Source organism: Rhinoderma darwinii, chromosome 6 (genome assembly GCF_050947455.1).
Source record: "Rhinoderma darwinii isolate aRhiDar2 chromosome 6, aRhiDar2.hap1, whole genome shotgun sequence".
NCBI classification, from domain to species: domain Eukaryota; kingdom Metazoa; phylum Chordata; class Amphibia; order Anura; family Rhinodermatidae; genus Rhinoderma; species Rhinoderma darwinii.
In genome coordinates this window covers 43,844,080-43,865,689 of record NC_134692.1, presented here as the reverse complement: position 1 = coordinate 43,865,689, position 21,610 = coordinate 43,844,080, and the positions used below count along the sequence as shown (strand labels likewise).

Below are 21,610 nucleotides of genomic sequence, written 5' to 3'. Positions count from 1 at the left end.
GTCAAGTCGTGTCTTCCGCTACATCCACGGTGCCACCTGCTGTGAAACTCAAGTCGTGTCTTCCGCTACATCCACGGTGCTACCTGCTGTAAAAGTCAAGTCGTGTCTTCCGCTACATCCATGGTGCCACCTGCTGTGAAAGTCAAGTCGTGTCTTCCGCTACTGTCTACATTGCCTCAGGTACCCGTTCTGGACTATAAACATTGTTTTGTACCTTGTTGGCCAGCTGCTTCCCCGCTACGTGGTACGGCTCAGTGGGTCCACACCTCGCGCTGTGACAGCAATAAATTACTAAAAACAAGGGAATCTAGTACCGAGCCACAGGACAGCAACATCTACCTGGCACACCAGAACACTATTCACAGACACAAAAAGCACAAAGAATAGGGCACAAAAAATATTGGAACCAAGTACTGTAACACTGAAGTACTAGTCACTGAACCATAGTATACCAAGAAGGGGAGAAATAATATTAATAATACTGACCAATTGTACCATTGAACACCATAGAGTAGGGTACAAAGCCAGGAATGGAAGCCCCAAACCCCTAGATATGAAGGACTGAGGAGCTAAACAACCGATCCTCACTGGACAATGGACACCAGAGCCATAGGACACCAGAAACAGATGCACCTAGTAAGTAGACACCAGGAATCAAGGCGGTTACCTATACAGTAGACAAAGTCACAGAACAACTACAGTATTCTATTTAGGAAGCCATATTAGGAGACAATTGAGAAATTAAAAACAGTTTTTACTGCAAAACATTTTATTACAAAATGTTAGATTTCTGAGACTCTCTTTAAAAGAAATTCATTAAAGAGAATATCCAAATTTTCTATTGATCAGAAGGTACCTTTTTATGCAAATATTTTTGTCACCTATTGGGCCATGCAAGAGGAATGTCCAGCCAAAGTTTGGATTTGTGGGAAACCTCGATTGGCCCCACACCTGATATTTCAAGATCTAAACCACGTCCTTTAGATTTTTTTTTAACTTGGCAGCTGTGTCTAACTGCACATCTCATTTGTAGAGGTGTTTCCAAAGTCAAAAAAGCCCATGGTCATTGTGTCATGACGAATTACCTTTGGCATAACTTCACATTTTTCATTCTAGGGAGTTAACGTTGCCCTTCCTACCTCAGGTCATGTTTCTTCTATGAACATTTGTGCAACCTTTTTTTAAAGGGATATTCTCGGCTTAAACATTTGTGGCATATCCCCCACTGAGGCCCTCACCCATCAGGAGAATGGTTGTCCCATGAACCACGTTCGCTAATTTACTTTTTCCCTATAGAAGTAACAGGACCCATGTTCTCATGATAGGTAAGGGTCCCAAAGGTGAGACCCACACTTTTCAGTGAACTTTGAACAAACTTTGCCTTTCTTACCTCAGGTCATGTTTTTTCTGTGAACATTTGTGTAACCTTATTTTAAAGAGATATTCTCAGCTTAAATATTTATGGCATACCTACTTTTGAGACTCATCTATCGGGAGAACGGTGATTTTGTGACACCGGTTTGACGACTTACAACTGTCACTCTGCCCATAGCAGTCGCCGGCCCCTTCTTTCCGAAAGGTAAGGTTCCCAGAGTTGGTACCCACTCCTATGAGGCATTTATAGCATAACCCTTTAACTAAAGATGTGTCTCGTCTCTGAAGATACCTATCTTTGAAAAATTCCTCAAAGTTCACACATTGTATTTGTTTAACTTTTTTTTTAACATCAGTAGCCAAGACGTGCAAAGAAATATTGCCAAGTTCTGTGAGCTTCCTACAGGCCAATTTTGGCTCGTTCACACCGAAGGAAGACAGTGACTGCAGAATTAAGGAAGCGGGGAGGGGGGCTGGGAGATGCATTCAAGACGCCTAATTCTCAGCTTATCAGCCAGATGACTCCCGCTTATCTCTCACTTTAACATTGAGTGTCTATTGATGTGCACTAAGGATAATTTCATGTGAAATGGCATGGAATACCATGTGGGGCCTCAGTACTTTTTTGTCATGGATTTTTTTGCCATAATGTTTTTTTTTACAGTTAAGTTTTATTTAAAGAACGTAATTGCAGCATGTTACTACATATTCTCCAGTCTGTGCTGTTTATTTCCACTCTACTCATGAACTGTTAGAAATATACAGATTAGACAATCCTGTCCAGAACAGACCACCTGGGTTTTGCTTCATTGACGAAATCAGGGGATTTGGAGGTGGTTATGATACATAAGTTCCAGAGCGGTTGGTTTGAGGGTTAAACATAAAGTAATGACATCAGTCTGTGATAGAAGCCAGATGGGAACAGTTTGAAGAGGGGGGCAGGTTTAGAGGAAAGAGGGGAAGGGGGAGAGGGCAGGTTCAGTGGAGGAGAGGGAGGGTATTTTGAACTGCTTCTCATTTGGGCAGGGATTGTGGGGGACTGAATTTCCCTCTTTCAGTCCTATGCTCCTTCTTTCAATCTCTGCAGCTGGACGCCTCACTACTGTCTTTCCCATCACCCATAAGAGAAACAACTCTGCCCTGCAGAGCATCAGAGGGATCCTGCCTGAGGAACATGACTGGCACACACGCGTGAAGCTGACAAGTTATCTTCTATCGCTTCTGCTCAGGGGTATGAAAGGAAAGATGCTTATAACTTAAATAATAGAGCAAATAATTATTTAGGATCATATGCATATTACTGAGGAATGGGAGCTCTTGATGCATGTATTTTACTATTATGAATGAGCAAAATCAGCATAAATACAGAAAAGGCAAGAGCTGCGTTTTTCAGCTACCAGATAGGTAAATCTTAACACCGTTATCATAGTATACAAACTGTGCAACCCGGTTACATCTGTAGCTGTCAATGAGCGACACTACTAGATGCTGCTACTGTACTTATACAGTAGTAGGGATCCTCTTTGCAGGGAATAAAAGGGGATATGGGGGCAGACAGACTAATACAGTATAATGCAAGATAATACGGTACAGTAAAGAAATGAAATGCTTAGTGTTAGAAATTGTATACTAGTACAGATGCAGTATAAATTGAGCATGCGTACATATTTTATGATCAGGTATAGGTCCAATATCTAGTATGTTGATAATTGATATGGCTTGAAACTTGACACTTTATTCCATTGGGCCAAATGTGATTATTTTTCCCCCCTGTGCAATGAGATGGTTAAATTGACAAGATGCAGAACACTGCAGTGGGGAGGAATTCCGGAGACAGATGTGTATGCTGGCTCTCACTAGTCCCTCATTGCCATGTGGGTGTGTCTTGTCTTCTAGGAATTCCTTTTGTAGGATTTAAAATGCAATATAAATTAGTACTTTCTCATTTTGCTCTGCTCTTTCTATGGTTTTATCATCTTGTCTATGTCTTACCTTATGAATGCCTGAATATTCTGATTTATTAGGTGCTATACCTGATCAATGATCTTTTTTCTTGGCTTCTTAGCATTTCTATTCCCTAATTATTTGGAGGTGTTTTATGTGTTTCATGTTCTACTGTTTGTCACTGATCATTGTGTTGTTTGTACATTTTGTTTGCTGTTTTTATTTTATTTTTGCATTTTATTTTTCATTTTTGTATCTTTTTTATCATTGTCTTGTGATCATGTTTGTGTTTACACGTTAATAGTATTGAAGTGCACTGAGGCACTGATGATCACTTACAGTATATCACCTCTATTCTGACGTATCACATAAAAGACCACGTTGGGAAATTTATGGTTCACCATATGACAGGACTACAATTTCCACCACTGCCTAAGTGCTGGAAATATGTAGTATTTGCTGAAACATATAGTTTTACGGTAGCTGGTGAACCATACGCTGCCTACCTCAAGCCCACATAATTATACATATCAGGATCCTGTTAGTGTATGTTGATTAAAACAATACAGATACATAGTATATTCTGTTTCTCTAGATCAGAGGTCCCCAACCTTTTGTAGGTTGCAAGCCACTTTTAAATATGACAGATGGTGTTGTGCCACTCTGAATGTTAACAGGAATAAGCCATAAAAATATGACCATCTATTGCTAAATTCTAGTGATATGGGTTTGACCCTTGTGCCAAGTCTTAGTAAAACTAGTGCGACAAGTGCACAATAGTATCTAAAACTGCCAACATTTGGGTGACCAAAAAACGTACTTGTGGCTCCCGAGCCACTGATTAGGGAACACTATTCTGGATAGATAGATAGATAGATAGATAGATAGATAGATAGATAGATAGATAGATAGATAGATAGATAGATAGATAGATAGATATATGGTGTGACACAGTTTGACAGATCTATTGCAGTGATTATGATCTGGTTTTATTCATAAAGTTTGTGTTAAATGTTTGATTTTAGCATCAGCGTAACAAATCCACGGCCTCATACACATTCTACGTTGATCGCTGTAGCCCCATGATACACACCCTTACATACTATTCATACATCATGTACAGGGGTGGGTCCTACTGTTCTGCTGTCTCATATGGCAACCTATTATAGCAGTAGTTAGCATCATAAAAGGCAGGTATTTAAATTGTTTTCCTGAAACCTTTCACCGTTTCTATTTGAACATATTTGTTATCAGAGAAATTAAAGTAGGACATATCTGCTACCCCATGGTACTACCCTCACCTGCCTTACCACTAGTTATATTGTTTAATGGTCCTAGCAGTCTGAAATACAGTTGGTACAGATATTTTGGTTAGGATCGGTGGCATCACATTTTGGAACCATTGGATCTAGTTGAGTCCCCTTGTCATATGCCACTGAGAAGAACCCTGACATTATATATAATTGGTGAAGTTGGAGTTTTGAAAAAGGTTAAATGCACATGCTTGTAAATTTATTAAGACTGGAGTTTCCTACGGGAGCTGGTGTAGATTTCTACTATCGCTTACGCCAGCGGCGTCGGTTCTGCTGTGGTCCAACCCCATTTTAACATGCCACGCCCTTTAACAAAAGTGGTGATGGCGACATAAAAAGGCCAAAAAACTTTTGGGCCCTTTTGCGACCTTTCTAGGCCAGAATACTGGCGTAGAAATGTTGATAAATTCCCCCTTGCTGCTGTATCGGATATCAAGGACATATATCATGTTGACCAGAATAGAGTGTTTAGATCCATGTGTGTCTTCTTCTAGATGCCACGTCAGGTACATGTTGCGACTTGTTGAGAGTTTTACTTATGAAATGAAATGGAAGTTATGTTTTAAAATTCCCGCCTTCCAAATTGGCTTTTTCTTCTAGCGGTGTAAAGCAGGTTCTTCTGCTAGTAAGACCGCACCCATGCTGGTATAACGTTCTTCTGCTTATGTCATCACTCTGGCAACGCACAGACATTGCAATGTGAACAGCCAAAAGTACAAATTAAAGTAAATTACCACAGAAGGAGGGGGTGATAGGTAATATAAATATTACTCTTATCTGAAAATATGCTCAGTGTGTAGTTGCAAAGGAAGGAACACTGAACACTTTCCTTTTTATATCTAGCAGTGGTATTGACCTTTACAAATCATATTATACTATACAGGATAAAACAAATTGCCTATTCTACATTCAATATACTTGTCAGAGCTATAGCTGAAATAGTCAGGTTTCAAACCACCATTGGTTTGGAAGGGGCAATCATTATGTTACTAGAGTTAATCAAACTTTGAAGACTTTTTTTTTCTTCCTTTTTTTTTTACTACAACTGTGTATTATAGTGTTTAATGCAACTTTGTAATTGGTTTTTATTTTTAAAAAAAAGTTAACTTTTTGAGATTCTATGTATCCTGCATACATAGAAGCTGTATCTTACGCTGAAACCTGAATACGTCAGGTCAGTGGGATTGGCTATATCCATGACCCGAGACATACTGTAACTTGAAGCTCCTGGGCTCCAATAGAAAATCTGTAACATGGCCCAACTCCCACCTACCACATGCCATTTATAATACTGCTGTCTTATGTGACAAGGGGCCTTTTGGCCCCCTGAAGCACCAGGGCTTAGATGTGCATGCTTCCTCTGGACCCCTTATAGCTACCCTGTCCAGAACACAGGATTGGGTGTATATACAGGACTACTTATTGGGCATGTGCAGAGCACAGAATTGGGTATTTACAGTATATAGGACTACAGATTGGGCATATACAGAACACAGGATTGACTTTTTTCAAGAACATAAGAGGGCTTGACTAATACAAACTGTTGGGATTTGCAATATAAATATAACTTTTAAGTCACAACTGTCACATTTTCCCTCGTCTGACCTATGTCAATGTGTCACCAGTGGGAAAATTAGAGTGTAAGGGCGAGTATATACCCCACCCTAATCCACAAACCAGCCACATACTACCTCACTCCCGATGACTGCACCATATTTTTCTTGTCTTACAATAAAACCACTGTTAGGAGGGTTTAGGAGTCTTTAAACTCAATTAATTCAAAATACATATTTACAGGATATACTTCTAATGAGAGTCAATTGGGTGGATTTTCTTAGACTGGTGTTTCTGCTCCACGCCTCTTAATAAATCTGTTGCATCTTTTCGCTTGCTGTGCGCCACCATTGGCTGCAGCTTTATGCCATCCATTTCCCCTTCCCCATCGGACATAAAATAAAATAAATGTATACTCACCTCACCGCTCCTCTTCGCTTCTCCGCTCCGGATCTCCTTAGACTCCCTCAGCATGCTGCGGCTCATACAAGATCCCCAAACTGCCCGGCATCAGTATGTTGTATAAGCCAAGGTATGCTGAGGGAGCCTGAGAGACCCAGTGGGGAAAGGAGAAGAGGGGCGGTGGGGTGAGCATACTTTTTTAAAAATTTTTGGTCCTATGGGGAAGAGTGGGGTAGTCTGATTGGTAGGGGGGCGCGTTATGGAGAATGACATGGGCCTCTACCTTGCTACGCGCCACAGATTGAAATCTAAGCCAGCTAGGAGCCTTAACTGGCTATAATTTACACCAGTTTTTTGTTAAGTCACGCTCTATATTTTACTACATTTTCACCGCATACTGGGCCTTTTGCGACTTTTCTGGTGTTGAAAGGTTGATAAACTCCCGCCAATGTCACAGGTTGATCACTTTGCTAAATTACTTATTACTTTTGAAATGGCAAATTGATACTAATCGTTTACAGTAATAGTTTAGTAGTGTGAATTTCATCCAGTTGCATCGTGCTGATTATGGGCAATCAAAACCAAAACCATCCAGTTGGCCAGTGACAGACATTTTGGATATTTCTTTATTTCCGCAGCATGGACTATCATTTGTCTTTCATTCTAACCACTTAATAATATGTGTGCAGCTGTGATTTTTTGGCATTAATGCGTAGAGTAGCTGCCGCCCAGGATTTACTGCATTAAAGCATGAAATCCTTATACACTTGGGTATTTATTGGTATTTCTGTCACCACAGTAATTGCCACATTGCCATTTCTTCTTCATATTTGTCTCCATTACTTTATATTTTGCATCACTGACATTTACAGTATATCTACAGGCTATTCCATAAATGTCCAATAGATGTGGGTCCCACATCTGGGACCCACACCTATCTCTAAAACAAGGCCCTTGGAACCCACACTTGGCTGATTTCAGAAAACCCACCACCTGGAAAGTCAGTGGCCGGAGTCCAGCAACAGCAATAGAATGTAAAATGGGTGTCAGTGGATCCCATTCTAGAGATAGGTGCGAGTCCTAGAGGTGGGACCCACAGCTATTGGACATTTATGGCATATCCTATGGATATGCCATAAATGTTCAAGATGGGAATACCCCTTTAAGGGATAGGTTTCCCAATAAGAAAATTTTGACATATCAATAGGTCAATAGGATATGTAACAAAACATCTGATCAGTTGGGTTCCAGCTGCTAGGATAAACACCAATCTCAAGAGCAAGACAGTTTTAGTCCTGGGTGCCAGTGCACTTTCGCCGTCCTTTTAAATCAATGGGAGTTTTGGATACTGGCAAGTGCTCTTATTTGGTGGTTACCTCTCAATCGACAGTCAAGACCAAAAACAACTAATTCGTGAGATCGGTGGGCCTCCTAGCGATTAGACACCACATGCCATATAACCCATATTTGGGAAGACGCCTTCAACAATATGGCAGCTTTTATATGTGATTCACACCTTTGCCTGATTAGCTCTGACTGATGTATCCAATACAGGATATTATTTTTTCACATACAGCTATTATATTCTGTGTTCAGCACTGATCAATGTTTTATAAATCAGTGGAAAGAATCATGAAAATACAAGAACAACTCTGTCAATGACAAACAGATTCTATCATAATGATAACAAGAAATAGTTAGAGAGAACGCTATACACGTTTACAAGCTGAAGAGACGGAGGGGAAAAAGAGAAGTCGTAGCGATAATCCATCATATGATTATTACAAAAAAGTCGACGGAATATATCTTTTTACCAGTACTAATGGCCCTTTATAATCCTATGACATCAGTTACTAAATGTTTTCATTTTATTGTACTTTATAACTTCGTAACTAGGATAGACTGGGTACCATAGCTAATCTACCCAGTACCCCCTGTAGATAGCACCATACAGCCCCCCCTTAGATAGCGCCATACTGCCCCCTCCCTGTAGATAGCGCTATACAGCCCCAACCCCCCTAAAAAAAACAGCTTATAGCCTAGTTAAAGAGGTTGTCCCACAAAACACATGTATCCCCTATCCATAGGACCGCTAGGACCCCCAGCGATAACACGCTGTGTGAATAATAAGCGGGAAAAAGCCCTTAGAAATTGACCTGCAGTGCGTTTTTATTACTCTGCAGCATGTCAACCACATTTGCGTAATCGCTTTTGTGTTGCGGGTTTTCCCCATTTAATTCAATGGCGAGGTAAAACCCGCAACAAATAGCAGGTGTTGCGATTTTTGTGGCGGAAAAGCTGCAATTCTGCCGCAAAAATCGCATATTGATCGAGAATTCTGTGCTTCTTCGCCCAGGCTGGCCTCCTGGGATGATGTATCATGTGACGTCATCCTAGAACTCCGGGCTACAGGACAGCAGAGAGATGCTTTGTCATGGCTACGGGTAAGTATGAAACTTTTTTTTCTTTACGTGCAGTTTTCCACATCGGACATTCCGGACAAAAAAACTGCACAACAATTTGGTGCGGTTTTTCGGCCGGAATTTCCTGCGGCGATCAGGGCGGGTAAGCTGTATTTTTTTTATGCAGCTTATCCGCCTTGTGTGAACATACCCCAAATATTCCTATTTAACTACAGCATGTGGAGATCTGGAAAACTGCGAGGAATTGATACAGAAAGTACATAGGAAATTTCGAAACCTTTATTTGCTGAAACTTTAAGACACTTTTAAAGATGATGTTCCACAACATGTACATTTCTTCTTATCTATATTAGTTTATTGTTGCGATAAAATAAAAGAGGGAACATGTATCACGTATATATGTAGGGGTTAATTATTATCCTGTTGGAGTGCGCGGGGAAGTCAGTAGCTTTCCATAAATGGAGACTTTTCAGGGGCAGAGAAATTCTGGCATCAAGGACAGACACAGCAATCCTGTGTCCCAGACACCCACGATAACTCCTTATATGCCAGACCTGAATTACAAAGCAGCAGACACAAATGTGAATACACCAATACTTAGGGTATGTTCACACTGGCTGGATACGCTACGGATTTTCTGCCACACTGCAGAAAATCCGCAGCGTTTACAGTAGCAGCAAAGTAGATAAGAGTGTGACAAATTTCATCCCTGCCCTGCAGCAAAAATCTGCACATAATTCCAGCAGAATTTCAGCTGCGGGGCAACTTTATAATCCGCAGCATGTCAATCTATGCTGCGGATGCCGCTTTTTTTCCCTATAGACTTGAAAGGGGAGCATACATTTCCGTTCTTAAAATAGCAAACTGTGTTTTGTTGCGTTTTTTTCGGCAATTCTGCAGATAAAACCGTAGCTACATTGCGTTTCCAGAATTATAGTGAACTAAATGCACTGCTGAGATTCACTGGCCCGTGGGAACATACCCTAATAATAACAACTAGGTAGAACATTGCTGATACACTTCTATACACTTTATTTAACATTATGTGTATTGGGACTATTCCAAGGCAATACAAATGACACTCTCCATAGATTACTGAATAAAGACTTGTTTCCATCAGCTTACTATTTTCCGTAAAGCTTATGATTGTTTAAGGACTGTATGCTGGTTTACAGCTTGAGGGACCTACAATATGTGTTTTTTTTTTTTTTTTGCTGTGTATGTAGTTCCAGGTTCAGATCAGCAGAGGGCAGTATTACATATTCCAGTCTCTCTGCCAAGTGTATTACTAATCAGTGAATGGACAAAGTCTCCGTTACTTGTAAACAATAAAGTGTTGATTTCTGACCTGAGGAGATTTTCCTTCTTTGTATCCGAGTGTTTTTTCAATTTCTTAATGCAATGTCACTTTTTCTCTAGACTACTCTAGGACTTATATGTAGAACTCTTAGACGTGGCGGATTTGCTGTTGAATTCCGCAGCGGACAGTTCGCAGTGGAATTCGGCAGCAGCCGTTTTCTACATTTGTTTCAATACATTTTTAGGAAACTTAGTTCAGACGTTGTGGAAAAAAACTTTGGGGAATTTAGGCTGCGGTGCAGAATTTCCCCTCCGCAGCATGCACATTATGTTGCGGAGAAGCAGTGGAATTTCACTGCAGATTTCAGCCTTTGCAATGCAAAAACTGAAATCTCTGGCAAGTCCGCTGTGATATCTGCAACGTCTGAATTACCTGTCAGATATGCAAATTTTCGTTGCGTAATTGCCCCGAATCTGCACCAACATTTGTAGCGGAAAAATTCTGCCACGTGTGAACGTGGCCTTAACCTTGTATGTAGGTTACGGAACATAAGAGACACAGTCGTGATAACAACTGCTGCATGATAGTTACAGTCCATAGTACATTGAGTTGTGAGTACATTAAACTCTCATGTGATTTGCATGCAACTTTTTCACCCCATGTCACCCCTTATATATGTCACCCCTTATACACTTTTGTTGCACATTCCCTTCAAGTGCAATTTGCGAATGACACAAGTCTGTGTGTAGCTCCAACCTCAAGGGTAGTTTATATATTTCTATTATCATTTGTCATTACTGTTCATTAGAACTCAGCTCTGCTGCATAATACTGACGCACAGTAGAGAGGTAGAGATGCACTTGTATGGAATTATTCCCAGTAAACTGTATCTTCCCTGAAAATGGTGCCAAGTAGATTATTACATTATAAACCCTCACTACAGATAAAAGCAACATGTCATTCCTTGGCTGTTTAGGATAATGACTCACATTCTGTCCTCTTTTATGCAATAAATTACACTTAGCGCTGGATTTACAGACTGACTGTTGACGTATTACACTACTGGACTTAGAACAGGAATTATTTGATGCTCCTCGCCCATTGCTTCTTCTAGATTTGTCAAAAATTATTCTGGAAGCCATTACATTTTTTACCATTTGGACATGACTAATTGTTCAATTAAAATTCAATATTCATGCCTGTGAAATTTTGTTTAAAGCTGAGGTGGCTGAACACCCTAAAACCCTCGCTTTTCCTGACACCCTGCAAATTGTAAAACTAAGACCATTATATTTTTGCTAATAACTATCAAAAATAGATTTTACTGAAAAATAAAATAAATGGGTAACTAAGGGATAAAACATATGAATGGTCAAAGTGTAACACTCATTACATTGATTATGGCAGGTCGGGAGGAGGATTAAGGAAACGGAGTATTCTATATGCATTAAATTAATTAATGGACAAAGATGACAGTAAAGGCGAAAAAACGGACAGACCTAATTTTCATTATTTGCTTTCTTTCCATTATGAAAATAATAGCACAATATTATCAGAAACAGGAATGAACATGAGCAGAAAGCAAAAAATTGTATACACATCACTTTAGAATTGCCAATTATATATATGAACAAGGGATTTTACTATAATATACATAATGGGCTCCATCAAGGGTTTATGTGTCATGGTTTATGTGCCTATTTTTTTCGTTGTTGCTACGTGACCCCCCCCCCCCCCATCCTCTATATACACCAATGGGTTCCATTCTACAACTCCATTCATGGGCTCCATTCTTCAAATTAACACAAAGTTACAAACCAAAAAAGCCTAAGTTGTTACAGTATATTCATGCCAGTTGTTATATTGGTGCTCATTTTTTATACATGTGGGATAGATTTATTATACTGTTTGTGTGATGAAGAGTCCGAGGTGAAATGCTTCTTAGGTTGTGCTTAGGTTGTACTAAAGTATTCTGGGGCCATTTCTAACTCCATTTCTGTAATCTCTTGGACACCGTGTGTATTTTTTGGTTCTGGTCAGACCCATAGCTGAACATAAATGACTACTGTAAACCTTAGCGCATTATGTGCTTTTTAGCGACATCTTCCTCTCCCAACTCCACCAGTAACGTGCATGTTAAAATAAGCCAAATCTGACATGATCCTTATCAAACCTGACGCCTGCTGTCGGAGGACTACCAGTTTTAGTACTCATGAACATGGGCACAGGTGTAAAATACTGACATCAAATGGGGCACAATATAAAAGTGTATTGTAGCCCACATAGTGGTGGCATGCATGGCGCCATTTAAATGCATTAACATGCTCAAATTAATAAAATCTATCGCTAAAATCGCTCTCCGATAGGCTCCAAATGACTTTGGCTCACAATTGCAGCCATTTCTTAGTCACTGGTATGTGAAGATAACGTTCTCATTGAACTGGGCATTGGCACACTGTATGTTGGAAGCTACAAATGAATTACAGAACTGTTCTGGAAGTGAAAGGGTTAACCGAGTCAGCTGGAAATTCTCCCTGTGTGGGAAGCATTAATAAGTAAGGTTGTGATTATTCTCTGACAGATGTCTTTAATGTTTAACTAACCCACCAGTCTTCAAAACGAAATGTTTATTACAAATATTTTACCAAACAAAATCCATTGAGGCCCTTAACTTTACCACTACTTGTTGTGGGAATAATAAATCCACTCACATAGCACACAAAGTAATAACACATGTCCCCACAGGGGTAACAAGCATGCATTACCTAAGTGCACCACTATTCCAGCAAAAAAAGGAAAAAAAATTAAGAAAAAATTAGTTTGATGTTTTTAAAGACACAGTTCTACAGTTTTTAGGCCCTGTTCACATCAAGCTGTTGCCTTCCTTTTGATGTATAAATCTGGAAAAGTTCCCGACGTATACCTTCAACAAAGGGCTGTGATGAATCCCACTGGATAGCCCGCAAGAGCTTTTCCCAGCATATATGCTAAGCAGATCTCACAAACATGGTCTGAACAGGGCCTTACATACAGCATTCAGAATTTAATGTTTTGAAGCAGAAAAGGGCTAAATTGTTTCCAAAAGGCACATTTTTCTAGAATGTTGTAGCATTTTGATAAGAACTACAGATTCAGCAGTCTTTTACTTGACTTTCAGCCCGTTAATTATTGAGCTGCAGCTGCAGTCCAAATAAATACATTGAGTTGCATGCAATCTTGAGGACTGCAGCTGTCACTCAAGAGTTAAAAACAATCATAGCATTACAAAAAGTCTAGGTGAATCCCCGGCCTTTTGTCTTGTGTTCATCAGCTCTTGGTGGTCTGGGTCTATGATCTTGTATGGCCTACTGCTTCTCAGCTGAGCTGTTGTTCTTGTTCCACATTACATTTAGGCTGAGTTCACACGGCTGTGTTAGTTCCGTGATATACGGACTGCATGTCGGCAGCATTTCCCGGACCGGACACAGTTCAGAGAGCCGGGCTCCTCGATCATCGTAAGGTATGACGCTAGGTTCCCTGCTTCCCACGGGAATACTGTCCCGTACTGAAGCATGTTATCATACAGACCGTACTTATCATCAGCACATCCATTACCATCCACAGTGAGGGATCTCCATCCTTATCTCTGCACTATCTCCACTGGACATGATCAGACCTACCAGCGGTCTGTGGCAGACTTGACATGTTGACAGAGGTCGTGAGTGACCCAGACAACACTGTGGCTACTGAAGTGTTTTCTGTTTTTCCTCTGTTCACCTGTGAAGTATATTTTGCAGCTTATACATTATAACAGCTCCTTGATACAGCTTTTCTGTCAGGTTGTACCACTTATCCCGTTGGCAATCTGTTTTTTGTTTTTTTGGATTGTGTAGTTCCCTGATGAACCTGTCATTTTACGAGGGAAAACGCGTCAGAACTGTGTTTATTATCTGTACTAATTTATTTTTAATGTGCATTACCTTCTTCTAGTAGAGAAACACAACGCCAATGAGATCTGTATTGTAGTACATGTGTATATTATTACTTTTTACAATACACCTTCTCCATCCTTGAGGGATATAGGCCAATATGTTATTTATCTGAATACTGCACTGCTGTTTTTTTCTTTTTTCTTTTTTTGACCTATTGGTATCACACCAGATCTCACTGTGTGTTTACACCCCAACCTTTCTCTAGACTATCAAATCCGATAGGCCATTGACAGGGCGTCTAGGGTATAGTATGGAGGTTGGGGTCGTTCCCTCAGTAGGGGCATTGCTCTGTTTAGGCAGGGTGACCTGGTAGGATTTAACAGGGTCAGTTTGTTTTTCACTATAGCATTTTTTTACCCGCCCTCTTTTTTAAAATGGCAACCTCCTTTTTTATCAATATGAAGTAAAATTTACATTTCGGTCGGTTTTTTCTGTGACTATACAATCTACTAATTTTATAGCAATTTAGGTAAAGACATAGTCCATAGTCTAAACGTAATAAAAAAAGTTACACCAACATCAAATATATTTGAAAATCAACAACATGGTTACATACAAGTGCTTTTTTTTAATAGTGATTATACATTTTATATATCGGTTGTCAATTGTGGTTGCTGAACTGTCTACCACACACGCAGCTGGATGCAGATGGTCAAGTCTAGAAGTGTGAAGAGACACAGCTATATGTAACATGCCCGAAAAAGGAGAGATGAATCTCCCAGGCCACCAGGAGTAAGTTTACTGTGAAATCTTTACAACTCCTTAGGAAAGCTTAACAGGAAGTGAAAATTATTTAAATAAAAGATTTATCAAAGTCTACATGTACAATGCATTCGGAAAGTCTTCAGACCCTTTCATTTTTTTCACATCTGAGGCCTTGTGCAAAAATAGAAAAAACTCAAGTTTTCCCCCATCACACTACACTCAATACCCCATAATGACAAAGTAAAAATAAAATGTAGTCATCTAAACTATTGCATTGACATAAATATTCAGACCCTTTACTCAGGACTTAGTTGGAGCAGCTTTGGCAGTGATAACAGCCTACAGTCTTCTTGGGTATGGTGCCACAAGGTTTGCACACCTGGATTTAGGGATTTTCTGAAATTCTTCTCTGCAGATCCTCTCAAGTTCTATCAGGTTGGATGGGGACTGTCGATGGAGAGCCATTATTAGGTCTCCCCAGAGATGTTCGATTGAATTCAAGTCAGAGCTCTGGCTGGGCCACTCAAGGACATTCACAGAGTCGTCCCTAAGCCACTCCTGTGTTGTCTTGGCTGTGTGCTTAGGGTTCATTTTCTTGTTGAAAGATTAACCTTTCGCCCAGTCTGAGGTCCCGAGCACCCTGGATCAGGTTTTCATTAGGAATATCTCTGTATTTTGCTCCATTCATCTTTCCCTCAACCCTGACCAGTCTCCCTGTCCTAGCCACTGAAAAACACCCCCACAGCAATGCCACCACCATGCTTCACTGTAGGGATGGTATTGGGTAGGTGATGAGCAGTGCCTGGTTTCCTGCAGACATGACTCTTAGAATTGAGGCCAAAAAATTCAATCTTGGTTTCATCACACCACAGAATGTTTTTTTCTCATAGTCTGAGAGTCCCTGAGGTGCGTTGTTGCAAACTCCAGTTGGGCTTCCATGTGTCTTTTACTGAGGAGGGGCTTCTTTCTGGTCACTCTGCCATAAAGCCCAGATTGGTGGTTGACATTCTGGAAATTTCTCCCATCTGCACACAGGATCTTTGGAGCTCAGCCAGAGTGACCATTGGGTTCTTAGTCACCTCTCTTACCAAGGCCCTTCTCATCCGATTAATTAGTTTGGTGGGGCGGCCTACTCTAGGAAGAATCCTGTTTTTTCCAAACTTCTTCCATTTAAGAATTATGGAGGCCGCTGTGCTCTTGGGAACTTTCAGTGCAGCAGAATTTTTTTTTTTTACCCCTCTCCAGATCTGTGCCTCCGCACAATCCTGTTTCTGATCTCTACAGGCAGTTCTTTTCTCCTCATGGCTTGGTTTTTGCTCTAAAACTCATTGTCAGCTGTGAGACCTTATATAGACAGGGGGGTGTCTTTCCAGATCCTGTCCAATTAAATTAATTTACCACAGGTGGACTCCAATCAAGATGTAGAAACATTTCAAAGATGATCTAGAGAAATAGGAGGCCCCCAGAGCAAAATTTCAAGTGTCACAGTAAAGGGTCTGAACACTTATATCCATGCGAAATTTGAGTTTTTTATTTTTAATAAATTTGCAAAAATGTCTAAAATTCTGATTTCACTTTGTCATTATGGGGTATTAAGTGCAGGATGATGGGGAAAAACGTGAATTTTTTGTCTTTTAGCACAAGGCATCAACATAACAAAATGCAAAATAAGTGAAAGGGTCTGAAGACTTTCCAAATGTTCTGGCTTAGGCTGCGTCAGGGCTCCGTCCCGATGTTCTGTCTGAGCTTTCCGTCAGAATGGAGCCCTGACTGACACAAATGGAAACCATAGGTTTCCGTTTCCATCACCATTGATTTCATAAATCAATATGTCTGCCATTGATTCCCATTGAAAAAAAGCAACCATATACAGTGCAGTATATCGTTTTTTGTGAAATATGTTATATGTCCAGGTATGTCACAGTATACATTTGGTTTGGTTTTTTCTCTAGGCTATACTGCTGACATAGCCCATTAATGTAGTGTGAATAGAGCCTAACACAAGCAAAAGAGTAGAAGAGAGGTTAGCAGATTTGGCTAAAGCAACTATGTTTGTTTATATGGTCTTGTGCAATGTATTTTTTATTTTATTTTTCTTTACTTTAAAAAGACTAACTGTCAGGGGTTCCAGAACTGATCTCGAAAATTTGAAGCCATGGATTGTTATCTTGTTTACTATTGAGCAAATTGCATTGTGATGCTTCTGAATGTCAGTAATGGTCACATACACCAATATATATGTATATATGTATGTAATTATGTACATCCACACAGGAATTTTCTCACACTCCTGCTTAACTACAGCTGGGTGGTCCTGATTTGAAATTTTAGACAGCTCTGACTTGTGTTTTGTTATAATCTTCATACAGTAATAAATTAATAATCTACAGAAAGTTTATATAAGCAGCTCTTTCATTAAACACAATGGTTATTCGAGGAGCAATGGCACTTGGTTTATGTTGGAGAAACAAAGACAAAGGGGAAAACTAAAAAGCTGTGGAGTCAGAACTAACAATACAAAAGCATTAGTATACCGACTAGACAGAAAGTTAGATTTCTGCTCTGATAGATTTCAGCAGAGCCAGTTCATCTAATGGATTATCAATTAATAATTAGTTACAGTAGGCAAGGTGAGAAATGACTAGGGCCTGCATTAGTTTTTTAGTTTTGTCCTCAGTTAGGTGAGGATGGATGTAGGAGATATTCTTTATGTAAAAGTTACACATTTTCCAATGGAATAAATGTAGGGTGTAAAGGTCAATAAAATATAGGTCAGTGAATCTGGGGTGTAGGAAGGAAGACAGTTCAGGATAGAAAAATGTGTGCTACTATACTTTCCTGTTAAAACACCCTGAAGCCTGTCTGAAAACTTCAGTAGTTAGTAGTTACCTGAAGGTAAAAGTTGCACTAAGTTTCAGTCTGCAATCTTCATTCTTTCATGGAGAATGCTCCTAGTTTTAGACTTTGCTGTGGTTATGTTGCACCTAGTAATACATGCTGGAAGTGAGTTCTGCGAGTCCAGGATGCTGCCCTTACTGGCTCTCATATATAAGCACAGTTTCACCCCTGTACTGCTTTCTTCTTCTACACTCTATTGTATGTGCTTCTTCTACAGCCCATCCCTATCTCTTGTCCCTTGTGCTGACAGACACAGATGCTGACGAGTGTGTTTCCTCACAACCTTCAGGGTATGTTCACACGCACTAATTACGGACGTAATTCGGGCGTTTTTGCCCCGAATTACGTCCGAAAATAGCGCCTCAATAGCGCTGACAAACATCTGCCCATTGAAAGCAATGGGCAGACGTTTGTCTGTTCACACGAGGCGTAATTTACGCGCCGCTGTCAAATAATGGCGCGTAAATAGACGCCCGCGTCAAAGAAGTGACCTGTCACTTCTTTGGCCGTAATTGGAGCCATTATTCATTGACTCCAATGAATAGCAGCGCCAATTACGTCCGTAATGGACGCGGCCTTCAAGCGCCTGCACATGCCGTTACGGCTGAAATTACGGGGATGTTTTCAGGCTGAAACATCCCCGTAATTTCAGCCGTTACGGACGCCCTCGTGTGAACATACCCTCACAGTATGCAGTGTCTGTTTTCCTCCATATTTCCACTCTGATACTGACAGCCTGGGAGATCTGCCCTCCAATTACACTTGGATGCTTTCCTTCCACTCCAAACTCTGATCGGCAATTTACAACCAGCAGAGAGAGCTGATACAGCCAGGGCAGTGTGCTGTCAGATCTATGTCAGAAAGAATAAAAAACAGCAGGGTGAAGGAGTTACATAGACTCCACAGCAGCAAAATGGTAGGACATTTTTACCAAGACGATTTAGAAAGTTGCTTCATTTTGCATGTGGGAAGCAAAAAAGTGCAGAGATGTATTGGTAAAGGTCCAATAATAAAATATTCTTCATTCATTCTTTCTCATGGGTCCTCTTGATTTTTTATTTTTTTTATTTTTTGCTTTAAGCTCAGGTCGGGAGACAAATGGCCAAATAGTTTGAGTTCCATTTATACCACAGGACATTAAGTATTCATTAAGTAAAATATACTAATATTGCACAACAAATTTTTAAAAATAATTTGGTTTTGATCTTCTGAGAGTTTAGGATGACAATGTGCCCAAAAGGAGACAGCATGGAGCACTAAGATCTGAAGCTGGCAGAAGGACTATCATAAAAAACAGCTGTGTTACAATAGCAGACCTTCTCTAAGCCCCTCGAGGAGAGATGGTCCTACAGCCCAGACCCACATGGACACATGTGCAATGAATCAGACATGCTGAGGAACAGTTGGTTCTAGTTAGTTAAACCCATATCCCTTTGAATTTGACATGCGTCTGATCTTCTCATCTGCTGAGCACATTGCACCCTGATCCTTAGCTTGGGCCACTATAATTAAAGCTGCATAAGGCAGACAATGCATGAACTTTGCACATACAGTCAGATCACATGATTCGGATGTAGGGATCAAAGTTAATTATGTTGCCAAGACTAGGGTGAGACCCATTTGTCATCACAGAGTGAATGCCAAAACTTTACTTTTCTTGCCTTTCATTGTCCATCAGACACATCAAAGTAGCTATTATTTACTTGGCAATAAAATAATAAAATGATACCAAACCAGTTTGTGAAGAATCCTGTATAGTAGCAAGAGTTGGGATTTCAGGTGGAAAAAAGCATTCACATGATATCACTGCTACACAATTTAGGTGTGTAACCCTACAACTGCCACTATGCAAAGCAGACCAATGTTACAGTAGGTGTTTCTCTTTAACGTTGACCTAGGTAAGGACTCTATGAGGTTGTATTCAGATGGTGACAGGGTGACACTGTCAGACAATAACAGTGTAGCAAACTAGAACCTCACTGGAAGCTTTCATGACTGAGACATGAATGCTACTGTCTCTTCTACAGCAAATATAGAAAAGCACTTTCTCTCCAGTATAGCATGGACTTGGGATTTTGGGAAAGAGAAGATTGTGAATGTAAAATCATTGAAGAATAGCCTTGTTTCTAAAATGCATTAGTGTTGTAATGGAAATTCTGGGCTACAGATGTCTCTGACCAGTGGCGGAAAAGTTGGAGCTAGAATTGAGCAAATAGTTTTTAAGGTTTTGCTCTGTTTCATGCGATTCGCAAATTTGTCAGTCACGTAAATGCAATTGGAAAAACAATTCTCCTGTTATTCTCTTAAATTTAACAAAAGCGAATCCCACACCTTACAAATGTTATACTAATGCAATTCTAATGGCTCACGAGTTGCAAATCAGTTCATAACTTGAATGGGGCAACACAATTAACTCAGCAATTGGGGAACAATACTGAGTGCCATGATCTCTTCATGCTGAGAATTGGTGAGGGTGTAAACTCATGGATACCCACAGATATTGGAGCAGATTTACTAATATGTGAAAGATTTAGACAACATAAGACCAGGCAGTCTAAGATGTGCAAAATTTATCACAGTGGTGCAGCTGTATGATAAGTTTGGAGAATCTCGCTTGACATGCTAGACACTTTTCTTTTCCTTATACCAACTCTTCATTGGCTTAGTCTTCTTTTGGTGCACTTTGGTGCATTTTAAGCCATGCCCCTTTCCTGTGAAGCCACACCTCCTTATCCGGACACACTTTAAGTGTCTAGTGAGGTGCACACATATATTCTTAAATTAGTCTAAACTTTTTGTGACACATTGTAGATCCAAACACAGTAGTAATACTCCTGACGAAGGTTGCAAAACATGTGTCGAGGTGCTCCTTAGGGTGACTTCGCCCATCATTGACCATTTCCATAACAGGAACTTTATCAATGTAATACTTTATTTGGTCAACTATATCATGGCTCAATTCTAGATGTGGAGCCTGGTTTAGGTTGAAGTACCACTAATATTGCGACTACACTTGTATATAGTCACTGACTATTTATTGTGGTTTGATGGATGGAATTCACCCCAGCATAATTTCATGTTTTTATCTTGTCCGTTTCTGGGGGTAACTTAGTATTGTCTCGTAGTTATTACTAAAGATAAACATTTTTAAGTGAAAATAATTTGTACTTTGTGTCTAATTTTGGAAGTTTGGATATTATTGGTTCACGATATTATTACCTCTATCCTGACGCTTGATAGACCAATGTTGTTCAGAAAATGTATAGGTTGATAAATACAGTAGTAATTCTGCCCCAGTATCTTCTGACACGTCTCATATCACAAGACAACAATGAAAAGCCCATTTAAGTATTAGCACTACCTCCATAACCATCTCTTTTATACAGTTTCCATGACAAAATATCACATAAGATGGCAATATTGGTTCAGTGAACGCAATGCCTGAACATCTACGATATTTATAAGAACAGGCATTATTTGATCCATAAGTTTAATGCATGGGACACTCGGGTACTACGAGACACATTAAGGATCAAGTTAACAGTCAATTTGAATCTTAAACTGATCACTAGAAGCCTGTGGATGAGACACCAAAATAACTTTATGGAGAGAGGAACTGGAGACTTTCCTTTTAAGTCAATTCAGTAGGTTGCAGTACTAGAGACTGGCAGAAAGCATGAAGTGTGTCACAGATGTGTTTGTACATAGCTGTCATATGCCCTGTGT

General features: G+C 40.0%; 1 protein-coding gene across 1 annotated transcript in view; it reads left to right on the top strand.

Moving 5' to 3' along the window:
• Positions 1-2,446: 2,446 nt before the first annotated feature.
• COL6A3 (collagen type VI alpha 3 chain) overlaps positions 2,447-21,610 on the top strand; it is a 112,622-nt gene continuing 93,458 nt past the window's right edge. Inside the window, exon 1 of the mRNA XM_075829613.1 lies at positions 2,447-2,605. The gene's annotated coding sequence lies outside the window, so the exon portion shown is untranslated. The remainder of the gene's footprint in view (positions 2,606-21,610) is intronic.